The sequence below is a fragment of the Phaenicophaeus curvirostris genome, chromosome 1 (assembly GCF_032191515.1).
Source record: "Phaenicophaeus curvirostris isolate KB17595 chromosome 1, BPBGC_Pcur_1.0, whole genome shotgun sequence".
NCBI lineage: Eukaryota > Metazoa > Chordata > Aves > Cuculiformes > Cuculidae > Phaenicophaeus > Phaenicophaeus curvirostris.
In genome coordinates, this window is record NC_091392.1 from 23,574,599 (window position 1) to 23,586,889 (window position 12,291).

At 35.7% G+C, this 12,291-nt stretch overlaps 1 protein-coding gene across 4 annotated transcripts in view; it reads left to right on the forward strand.

The window, feature by feature from the left end:
- Positions 1–12,291, forward strand: part of CADPS2 (calcium dependent secretion activator 2) — a 313,820-nt gene that overhangs the window by 181,988 nt on the left and 119,541 nt on the right. The window lies entirely within an intron of this gene.

The following is a 12,291-nucleotide window of genomic DNA, read 5'->3' on the forward strand; positions in this document are numbered from 1 at the left end:
CAATTTAGTGTTTTTCTTTCTCCACAGTCGTATAATTTTAATGATTACAGTATTGCATTTAATTCTGACATAATAAGAGAGTCCTCATGGCCCTGCACTACTGTTGTTTTGCTCAAATAGTGTATTTATCACAGCCAGTTTCCTTTAAATAGTCTGCGTCCTGTTAAATGTCAACACAGCTGTGTTGGCAGTTCCATACTGTGCTGTTTTGTCAGGGTCCTCGAGTACATCTCACATCCTCGAGTAAGCAATGTGGCAGCATCACCTTGGTAGACTAGTGGTTTCTGTGATGTCATCAGTGTAGTGGTGCTTAAATACAGAGTTCTGCACAATTAGCTCATTCTGTCTTTTTATTTAAAGAAAAGCTGTCATGCAGAATTCGCCCCGCACAACAAATAACCTTTTTAGCATGCTTACTGTCACAAACCTGTTTTAATTTATTCCCATCCTAAATTAATTTTATGTCTGCTCAATGATGTAGTATTGCTTTGTCTTTTCATGGTGTGTGAGATTATTTTTTTTTTCACTTTATGCCTAAATGGTGAAAAAATGCATGTGAAATAGTCTGTCAAATCCTGTGCATGATATGTCTTTGCAGCAAGAGACAGAAAAGACCTGTTAGATTACCTTTCATGCTGCCTTTATGGAGTAAACTGGAGCCAGTTTGGCAGGGGAAGGATTGTGGTAGCTGTAAGTTTGAGTTCCACTACTAAGTCTCTGTTGGGGTCAGACCAAATTCCCTTGCTTTACCAGATGGAGAGTTCTGCTGATAATATTAGAAAATTGCCAACCCAAAACTGCCATCTGCTTTTCTTCCAAGTTTATTCCAAAGGCAAAAAGCTGTATGATTCTGATCATAGAATCATAGAATCACCAGGTTGGAAGAGACCCACCGGATCATCGAGTCCAACCATTCCTATCAAACACTAAACCATGCCCCTTAGCCCCTTGTCTACCCGTGCCTTAAACACCTCCAGGGAAGGTGACTCAAGCACCTCCCTGGGCAGCCTGTTCCAGTGCCCAAGGATGAAAGAACAGATTCCTAAATACAAAACTGGTAACCTTTGTTCAGTAAATCAGTGGGTTTGAAATTACTATTTTTATCACATGTTGCTCCATTTCTGGTTTTGACCTCTGATATTTTAATCTTATTTAAATTTTGAATCCATTTGAAGATCAGTGTTTTAAGTGGAATGCACCGTGCTGTTGACTAAGTAGAAGAGTAAGAAACCTGGCTCAGTTTGTAGTTGTGCTGGTGTGCAGTGGTCTGCCTGAGGAAGTGCTCCCATCACAGACAGACAGCTGATGGCCCGTCTCTTTTCTGAAACTGAATGCTTTGGAAGGCTCTTTAGCCTTTTTTGTCTTTTATCATTAGCTTTGAAGGGCAAGCTGAGGTCTGGAGCAAGGGTCGGAAGATTTAGACTACAGATTGAATCCTTTTACCTTAAGAGCGGTAGTCTGAGAACCAATACCACGTTACATGGGCATGGGGTATCATTTTAAGGATCTTTCAGTCAAGCCACTTAGAAACACATTCTGAGTAATGAATGCATTTACACAAAATTTGAGTTATTAAGCAAGCAACACAACTGAAGCTGGTATAAATATAGCAAGTATTGCCAGTAGCTAAGAATGTGTGCCTAGCCTAGGATCTCTGAAAATGTTACCATTGCTTTTCTTTCATTCACAACCCATGCAAAAAAAAAGAAGAAGAAAGCATCAGAGGAGAGGAATAAAAATTATGTAAATGCATCTTTACCATTATTTTGTGTATTGAGAAGCAATGCATCCACTTTCAAACAGAAAATAATTCTGATCCTTAGATTAGAATTGTATAATTAAGATTAAGTTAATAAAGTAATCATATGTCATGTAAAATTTTATTGCCATTATAGAATGTGAGCGTTCAATTTAATCACAAGTGCTACTTTCATGTTTAATTGAGCTGTGTTTACTCTACTTAATGGAAGGCTTGGTTTTTTTCCTTGCACACTCAATAAATTTTAATTGAACATCTGATTCCTTAACATCTGGACACTAACCTGTCTTTTGTGCATATAGATACAGTGATTAAAACTCAGCAGAAAAGCAGATAGTAGGAAAACAAAAAGACAACATTATGGAACACTTTCAGCCATAATTTCTTATTTTATGCTGAGAAGCATTTAATTATCTTATTTCATTTAATTAGCCCCATTACTTAGGTCAGTTGTTTTTTACTGATGTGGCATGTTAGCAACTTCACTAATTGGTACAAAATGACATTACTATGCTAAATGTCTTGTCTTGGTCGAAATAATTGCTTAGGTTCTTTGCTTTTCTGAGACTTTTTATTTACTTCACAGTCTTTTCAATAATATGTAAAATATTTTGGCAATGAGTGGCTTGATTTAAAATTGAGCATTTCACTTTACATTTTTATTTCTGAGATGAAGACAAAAAAAATTGGAAGTGTTTACTTTCTAACATTATATTTTAGAATGAGAAAGCATCACTCTGCCTTCTGTAGTGAGAAATTTTAGCCTTTCTTCAGAAAAATGTGTATTTTTAAGCATTCTTTCTCATTAAGACTTTAAGCATAATTTTTCAGCATTTACTAGTTTAGTCTAGAAGAAAAATTGTGACACAGCTCAATTAAAAATTGTGTCACTCCAGGTATTGCACTTTATTGCTTTTGGTACCTGTTTCAGACCAATCTGTTCTAAAGCAATCTGACAACAGTAACAGAATATAGATGAGCTCAAATTTTAGTACATAGTATTAACTTCCATTGAAATAGTAATACAGCTTATTAGAACAGAGGCTTTGTGGAAATGTACTTGATAAAGAAATTTTTTTTTCAACTTGAGATAATTTCTTTGAATATTTTTTTGTTCCTGTCCTTAATTTTATATTCTTCTATTCCAAACCATTTTTATAATTTTCTTTAAAGACATAACATATTTTTGACTCAATAATTCCTCAAGGTGTATTTGATATCTCTGTACCAGGAAAAAAAAGATTTTACCAATTGACACTTCAGTTTTGCAGAAGTATCTGTATTTGGTAGTGATTTCCATGCTTTTTGAGTTATTGGATAATCTTTATAATATATGAGTTCAGCTGTATTGACAGTTCAACAGATGAAGTAATTCATCATTATGCAATAATTATTCTCCCCTAATTTGAGAATAAATGTAATATTAATATGTATGACCTTGTGCTCCCATGTATACATGATTTGTGGAATAATAAGACATTGTACTTATTTTAAACATTAGTTTTAAGACTATTTCGAGTATAGGTTTTGCAGTCCTTACCCTGAGGTTTAATTTAACCACTATTTGTGGGTACACAGTGGCATTTTTGTTCCTGTTCAAGTCAGTCACAAAGGCAGTGGGAAGCAGAGATTAGTTTGAACTTGATATTTGTAGTCTGGACCATTGCGTTATATACACCCTGACATCCACAGGAGGGCAGCATGGTTAAATTAAGGGAGAAGACGGGAATGTGATTATAATGCCGCTAAATTAATCTCTCTTTTGATTATATTGCTTTGTGAAAGCTTTTATAGTTTAGAAGACTGCATATTTTCCTAGCCAATACAGATAAAGTGACTGCATGTTAATTTTAGACATTTTCGTGTGTATCTTCTTAGTAGCTATAAAAGTGAAGTTTTTCTCTTCAGATACGCAGTCTATTTTAGAAGATGGTTTTAAAATATTTAATATGGGTGTTATTAAAGCCTGGATAGAAATTTAGCTCCACAAATGTGAATAAAAATTAATATAGTGTTTTGGTAAATCAAATATTTGGAGAGTTGTGGCCGCTATTCCAGTAGTTTTAAGGGACGCTGGAACTACTCTGCTCTCTAACTCTTGACTGAGTTAAAGCAAGAAATTAGTCCTTTTATATAAATGTATGTAGAAATATATACACACACATGTAAAATCCTATTTGGGGAAAGAGACTGAAAATCTCAGTGTTAGATTTGAACAAGAATCACTGAGTGATGCTAAAAGATACTAAATGGTGTACTAAATTCTAATTTTGTTCCATTTAAGTTGATCGCCAAAACTTGCATAGAAGGCATTTTTCCCTTTGCGTTATATACAAATAAATGCTATTTTTAAAAGTATTTCCAAAACTTCTACTGCAAACACTCAAACTTTCCATCACATCCAATTCATCAGTGTTACAACAGCTGCTTGCCAGAACAATCATGTGCAGCAGGAATGGGCTGGCCCCAGTAGATGGCTCTGATGTTCCCTGACAGATCGTAAATTCTGTATTCCTGAAATGCTACTTCTACAGCTCCAAATGCCAATCAGCTGCAGTTTAATAACTGTAGTGCAGGGACAGTGCATTTTAATGTTTTTGTTTTATATGTATTTGTTATGGTAAAGAACTTCTATCAAAGAGTAAATCCACGCTGTTCTTATAGTTCTGTGTCTTTCTTGCACTTCACTTTTTTTTTGTTTTGTCCACCTACCACCCTAAACAAAAGCATTTTCAAAATATTAGTAGCTTATTAACATTTCTTTAAGATCTTTTTTAAATTATGTTAATGCATTTTAAAAATCCTGAATTCTGTGAAGGGTTGCAAAAGTAAGTTTCTTAAAGGGGTTATATTTCTCAGTGATGTATTTCCATTGCTTCCTAGAATAGCTCCTGCACAATTCAATTTTAGATTGTTTGCATCTCTGTGACATTTCCAAGGATAAACATCCCATCATGTCAATAGTTCTAATGCAAATTACTGTATGCTGGAAGCTGGCTCTTCCAGTACCACAAGATAATCACTAAGTAATGCTAGTAGGTGGCTGTTTCAGACTGAATCAAAAGAGCTACTTCTAGTCACAGGTAGTTGAGATGTAGAACTGTTCTACTAGGTGTAGTCTTCAAAATAAATTGGCCAACAGTACTAGGGAAATGGTTGTCCCCCTGTACTCGGTGCTGGTAAGGCCACACCTCAAATGCTGTGCTCAGTTTTGGGCCAGTCACTACAAGAAAGACACTGAGGTGCTGGAGTGTGAGCAAAGAAGGACTACAAAGCTGGTGAAGGGTCTGGAATACAAGTCTTATAGGGAGTGGCTGAGGGAACTGGTGTTGTTTAATCTGGAGAAAAGGAGACCAAGGAGTGAACTTACCACACTCTACAACTTCTGGAAAGGATGTTGTAGTAAGGTGGGCGTTGTTCTCTTCTCCCAAGTAACAAATGATAGGACAAGAGGAAATAGCCTCGTGTTGTGCCAGAGGAGGTTTAGATTGAATATTAGGAAAAATGTCTTCACTGGAAGAGTTGTCAAGCATTGGAACAGGCTGCCCAGGGATATGGCTGAGTCACCATCCCTGGAGGTATTTAAAAGACACATACATGTGGTGCTTAGGGTCATGGTTTACTGGTGGATTTGAAAGTGTGAGTTTTATGGTTGGACTTGATTTAAAGGTCCTTCCAGCCTACATGTTTCTATGATTCTATGAAAAAAAATATAAAAAGGTTGAGAAAACCATTATGGAAATTCATTGAAACAAAAATCTATTAGCAAGTAGTGAATGCAGAGATAACATTTCTAGATATTTAAATGAAACTCCTAGAGCTACTACTAGCATGAGCATGAAAGAAAACTCTGTGGATATATACAACTGCATACTTGCATCTAGTTAGTACTTCTGTCCTCATCCTATTGGGAAAAATTGACATGCCTGAATGCACTTATGGGTGACCACTTCTATTTGTTACATAGAGAAAGTTTCTTTTAAAGACCAAATTAGCATGGAATCAGAAGTATTTTCATGCTTTGGCATCTTTATATTTTCACACTCATGTATTTTGCATAGGAAAGGTTCTTAAAAATGATATTTTTAAGAGATATTTTTAAAAATGATATTTTTAAGAGAACTGATTGGCTGGGTGGTACTATGAAAGCCATTTTCCGTTTTTTTACTCCTGTACTGCCACCAAGAGGTGACTAGGAGTATAAAAGTACTTTTTTTTACTCTAACTTTCAGTTGTCGTTCTGCACTGGTATGTTTTCCAAGGCAGAATGTCTCTGGCAGAACATTAGACTGGTCTTATTGTCTTGGACAACATGATCATCTCACTTGGTATCATGTCTCCCACTGTGGCCAGCAGTGGGTGACCGGTAAATTTTATAAGAATAGTCTCCCTCAGTACTCTTCTGGACTCTACCCAGCTGCACAGCAAGGACTTCTTGAGCTAGACAGGGTTCTTTGCATATACTAACATTCAGTGCAATAGAACTTCTCTTTCACAAACCTGTCCAGGAATGCCTAAAATACATTGAAATATAACTATTTTGAGTTCATGGAAACAAGCCATAACAATTGCTTTGCTGTGTGAGAATAGAAATTAATGTCTGGCCCTATCCCCATTACACATTTCTTAGAAGTGCTAAAGATGCAACAGATACAGTATGCATCCACTGATACAGGCAGCATCATGTGGTTTTCTGTTGTTTGATGTTGGATGGGAAGTGAAGTGGTATTCATCGGTTCCAACATCTGTGTGAAGTCAGGTAGATTAAGAGGGAATTTTCCAATACATGAGGGCACAAATTGTCAAAATTTTAATCAAAAAAATCACATAGTTTCAAATAAAAAACTTTTTATTTTTGCAGTGTGGAGACAGATTGCTATTTCAAAGATACTACGTGAATTCCAAGGAGGTGACTTGTGTTTTCCCCACTGTTGCTTAAATTGCACTCTAGCAGGTTTTATTCTAGACTGCTCTTGTCTCTGCTATAGCACAACTAAGAATAATTTTTTTCTACCAAGTATGCCAAGCATTTTGAAATCATTACAGTCAGCATAGTCTCTCTTCCTTATGAGCTTATTTTGATCATTGCATCCACAGAACTTTACCTCATAGAACTGACTGAAAAGAGCAAATCAATATATATAATTCTGAATTGTACTTTATAATAAGTACTTCTGACATACAGCAAAGAAGCATTTGCAAGTATGGTCAGAGCCCTTACTCCTGATAGCCCAGATGGATTTCAGTTTTCCATGAATGTCACATTATCTGCTTTTCATGACGCCTCAGTACAAAAAGCCTCCTTCATTGAATCTGTGTTCAGGCAACTAATAGCGACACGTAAGTTTATAGAGATCTAGTATAGCCAATGGAATCAGGGGCACTTGCAAAGAGGAATTTACAAAGCTCTGAACATTAAATATGCCTCAAGTAGTTTTCATTGGATCCATATGAAGTATTATACAAGAGAAACATGGTCACTGAAAGTGGCATAGAATGGTTGCAAAGGCAAACATATATAATTTGCTGTTTCCCTTCAAAACATTTTCTTTTATATTTTTTTAATTCATGGATGATTTGAATTTTTTGACACATGGAGTGAAAAGACTGAACAGCTTCACAGGCTTCCAAAATGCATTTTTCAATGGCTGGAAGATAAAGGCTCGTGTGAGGCTTTCCTGAATGTTTCTGCTGCTGGATTCTAATAGGACCTCAGATTCTGAACAGTTCTCACTCTTCACCTTAGTTTCCCTCCCACAGAATCTAATGCAATAATACTAAACTCCCTCAGAGGACATGTTGTGAGGCAGTAGTTACCTGAAGCTTATAAAGCACTACTCGAGTGTCCAACAATGTTCCTGTTAAGAAAATAATGAGAGGTAAGTTTGGACTTGTTAAACTTATGTTTCAAAGTTTCAGTCAGGTTTCAAAGTGTTGTTCTCAGTTTCTTGAAAAATTCAACTATCAAGAATTTTAAAATGTAATTTTAAAATATCATAACAATAAATATATCTTCTGAGTGCACAAATTGAAGGAAAGTGCTATCAAAGGCATGAGGAGATATGTTACACCTTGTAACCCTACTTGTGATTTGAAACTCATAATTTCTGTTCTTCATTTCAAATTGCAAGTAGGGATACCAGGTGTAACATATTTCCTCATGCCTCTGATAGATAAGATGTACCTCTTCATACTAATGCATGATAACTTTAAAATACCTACTAGTGATAGTGACAGCAAATGTTCTAAAAATGCTTAGAACTGACAATCTCTAGGATGGAAATATATATATCTTGCTCTGCTTATATATGTTATTACAAAAAAGAAATATAAAGGTAGCTCTGCTGAGGTCTATATTCTTTATGAAACTAAACTTATACTAGTTCAGAAGTAGCTTTCTAGACAGTGAATAATCAGCAAGAGATAACCAAAGCCAAACATCATTCCTGAAAGAGTTTACAGCTCTTCCAAGCTTCACCCAGTCTTCCTAAAAGTGTGCTGTTCTCAACACTGGGACTCTGGAATTGGACTTGCTTCAACTGGCAGCTTAGTTCATCGATTTGTTTTACACCAGTGTCACACTGAGCAGGGTGTTTTGACTGATTCCATAAACGGCAGTGTATGACCTAGAAACAAAAGTAGATTTTTCCATATTAACAAGTCATTGGCCATTTAGGCTTTCTATATCACAAGTAGTATCACTGCCTGCCTGGAAAAAGGGTCACCATTTTTTCTAATTGCAGTGTCATGTGCTTCCAGTGAGATGGAGAGGTGTCTGGGCTGGATACCCAGATGTTTCTGGATGCTAAGGAAGCTTCTGAGTTGAAAATTAGGATCTAGCAGTGTGAGGAACTATTTCCACAACCAGATTGCATTCCACAACCAGAGCGATGCGATTGAAACTTTTTCTACTACATCAACATTAGCATATAGATTCAATTTTTCACTTTTAAAAACGATGTCTTAGCTGTTCCTCCTTACTGTGCTTTGTTTCACATCACAGGGCAGTTTGTGTTCACAGGTTGTTATCCTTTTAAATTAAATTAAGCCAAGAGATGAGCTCCAGTCATGCACCCATATATGCTGTGGCTATATGCTGCTGTTAGCTATTTGGTCCGTGGATTCAGACCAAAGTAAGCTGCATCAAAAAGCAGAGAGAGTGGATGTGTGCTTCTCAGCACTAGCTGCCTCACTGTTGGGCTGCTTTCACTGTTTACATTACAATTAGATTACATTAGAATCAGAGCACTTTCTACACTTATGTTGCATCTGAAGGATTTCGTTCTTTTGTTGCATGGAATTCTCTTGAGGCTAAAGGATGTTTTTCTGTCTTGAAAACACTTTGCATACCAAAGAGGTTTCATGATATGGCATAAATTGGATTAATAATTCTCAAGTTACCATTGCAGCTACTCTGGAGTGCAGTAAGGTGTCAGTGTTAAAGAACCTAGGGATATCTGATCTTCCAGCATATCAATAACCATCTATACTGTAAATGAAAAGTTGTTTAAGGGTGAAAAATCCCCACATGTTTGTGTGTTCATATTATGAGTATTGTGCTTATTGGTATAAATGGAACTGTTTTCTGTGGCTGAGGTGTTTGTATTACTTGACATTCTTCAACATTTCTTTATCCTTAGCAGGCATAATTACAGTAGTAGTTTGGGCTGATTTTTTCCATTCCATCTGTTGAAGACTTATTTAGTTCTCTTTCTCAAGAGCGCAGAGAGTACTAAAATGAATCCAAGAATGTTTACAGCTAGATTTCTTATGACCTGGGTCATATTGTTGTCTTGAATCAGTTTTCTCTCTCATCCTCAACTGAAGACAGAAAAAAAAAGGCTTAATCTTGTGGGGTTAAATAAAAGGAGGAATGTGGTGTAAGGAAGATTCCTTTTATGCAAGCTGCAGGGATGACTGAAAGTGCCTGTGGGCATTTGGTCCCCATTGGCTCTCAGAGGGAATGCAATGATGCCCACAGATAGCCTGTATTGTTGTCAGTTAAATGGGATCATGAGTGTCTGAAAGGTGTTTGAGAATGAACTGAAAATCATTTTCACAAGTGGATGATTACTTCTGCCACATGTTAACCGAACTCTATCAGAGTGGCCCAGATTTTTGAGACTGCATTAATTGCTCTTTCAACCTTGACTGAGGTTCTCTTTAAGAAAGGCCTTTGCTGGACTAAACTGCTACACGTATTGATTTTTCTTTCTATATTTTTTTCATTGTTTGTGATAAATGAAGCCTTTTACAAGTAGAGAATTTATCATTCAAGATGTAGATAGATTGCTTCATTCCTTAGAATAAAAAGGCTGGTCTAAAAATGATCTCTGTAGAATTAATAAGTCCTTTCTCATTTCTCCAGCAGTGAATAGCTCCAATATTCCACACTCAATTATGTTTTTCAGCTATTCATTAGTGCTGATTTTTTCATCAAAAAACTGCAACCCTGCACTCTCACAGCGTGGACTTAGAGCAAATAAGCTGCCATCCTCTTGCCTGTGTATGCCATCACATAATTGAAACTGAACTATAATATTTAGCAATATGATTTTGCATTTTTGTAACACAAGGAAATTCACTTTGAAAAATATTCAGCCCTTATGTATATTTTCTAATAGAGTGATGCTCAGACTTTTTAAAGAAAATCGTTGTTCAGTTTGTTTGTTCTTTTTCCAGAGGAGAAAATGATACTGGCTGAGACATGGTCATGTATAAAACATCTTTATCCAGGTGCTTCTGCGTTTTATGGTGGAAATGTAATTGCTTAAGTTTTCATTTATTTTTCAGGAAAATGAACTTTAAGTATTAAATGTTTATTTTTCTGTGCCTTGTGACACATAATCAACTAAATCGATGACTTCATACAAATGCAATTTATAGTTTTTAATATGGGAGTGAGTGAAGAGAAAGAAAGCAGTATTAAATAATTTTTAAGGAAAGAAAATTGTAGAATAGTTGTTAAAAGTGAAAGTCTCAGTAAAGTGATTGCATGGTTGTACATTTGATTGCATTTTCATATTACTACAGAACTGTGTTAGAAAATCTTTACAGTGGTGTAGCAGTTAATGACTCAACATGTTTAATCAACATCCTATTTTCTATGTGCTGTGTAAAAACAGGTGTGTTAATCCTAAATAACTGGAAATTAGGTGAGCAATATAAAAAATACTGAAGAAGGCAACCAAGCAGATGCATACTAACTCTAAATATGCTTTCTAATATGCACATGTACAGACACAGACTTTATGTATGCATATCTTCTCAATTATATTAACATATTTTTATATAATAGAAATCTGCCATATATATCTGTTTCTGTGTACATCAGAAAACCAGTCTTTCCTAAGTTCTTCACAGCATAGCAATTAAACACTCTCAAAACATTGTCTTAAAGAGAAGTCAAAATTAGTCTGATTAACAATAAGCAATTACTGTTTCAGTGTTCAGATACAGGGAAACTATTTCAGTATCTTCCTTCTGAATGTATGGCTGAACTGTATTAATTCAAGAATTACTTTTGATTATCTCAAATCTGGAACCCAAATTAGAGTGGAGGAAGAAAAACGTAGCAAATGTGGTACAGAATTGGCTACTTCTGAATATCAGTTTCTTCTTTGTATTGCAGAGTATTTTATCTAAAGAAAGGTAAGATATTTGAAGGAGTGGCTGTTGTATGTTTCTTATTGCTACTGAGGGATTGTGAAACAGTCTGAAGGATTAACACTATGCATCTTATGCACATATTTTGGATGGAGGGAGTGGCAGGGCTTGTAGATCTATACAGATACGTATTGGCAGAGAAATAGCAGGCTGCAGTTCTGTGAGCTTGTGACTGTGAGTGTCTAGTCTGGTTTGCAGTACTGACATATACATGATACCTGTGAAAAATGATGTAATTCCTCATCTTTAAAATAAAACATTCTTCACCATAGCTCTAGGATTTAGTTCACTTTGGAATCTGTTAACCTTTCAATTTTCTGCACCATCTGTGAAACCCAAGTGTCATTTAGTTCCAGAAGCTGAATGTTGTAGACATTTTCTGTTCTAGATATCAACTGCAGTTTCTACAAATCCTAGATATGACTGTCCAAATTTAACAAGGTTTTTATGTCCTTTGCTTCCCATTTTTTTCAATGGAAAATAAATGGGTAAGAAGTTCAAATAGGACTCTAGAAGTGTATGGGATGTTTGGCTCCTTTTGAGTGTAATTGTTACCTCTTGAGTAAGAATTAAGCTCATCGTTCAGGAGTATGCACACTTAAGATGAGCACAGGATATCCCTTGTAAAGGCTGGAACTTTCTCTAATGGTGACAGGTTTTTTTCTAATGCAGATGGCATTGGAAAAAGGATTAATAACATAAGATTATATTTGTATGTTTATAGTGATTTGTAAAACCAAGTAACATAAGTCTTTGCACTTTTATACTAAATCCCAGCTCTGTGTCACAGGTGTTGTTTTCTTTGTTACCTGATATTGTATAAGACCCGCAGATTTTAAAGCTAGGTAGTTAATGTTCCACTCCTT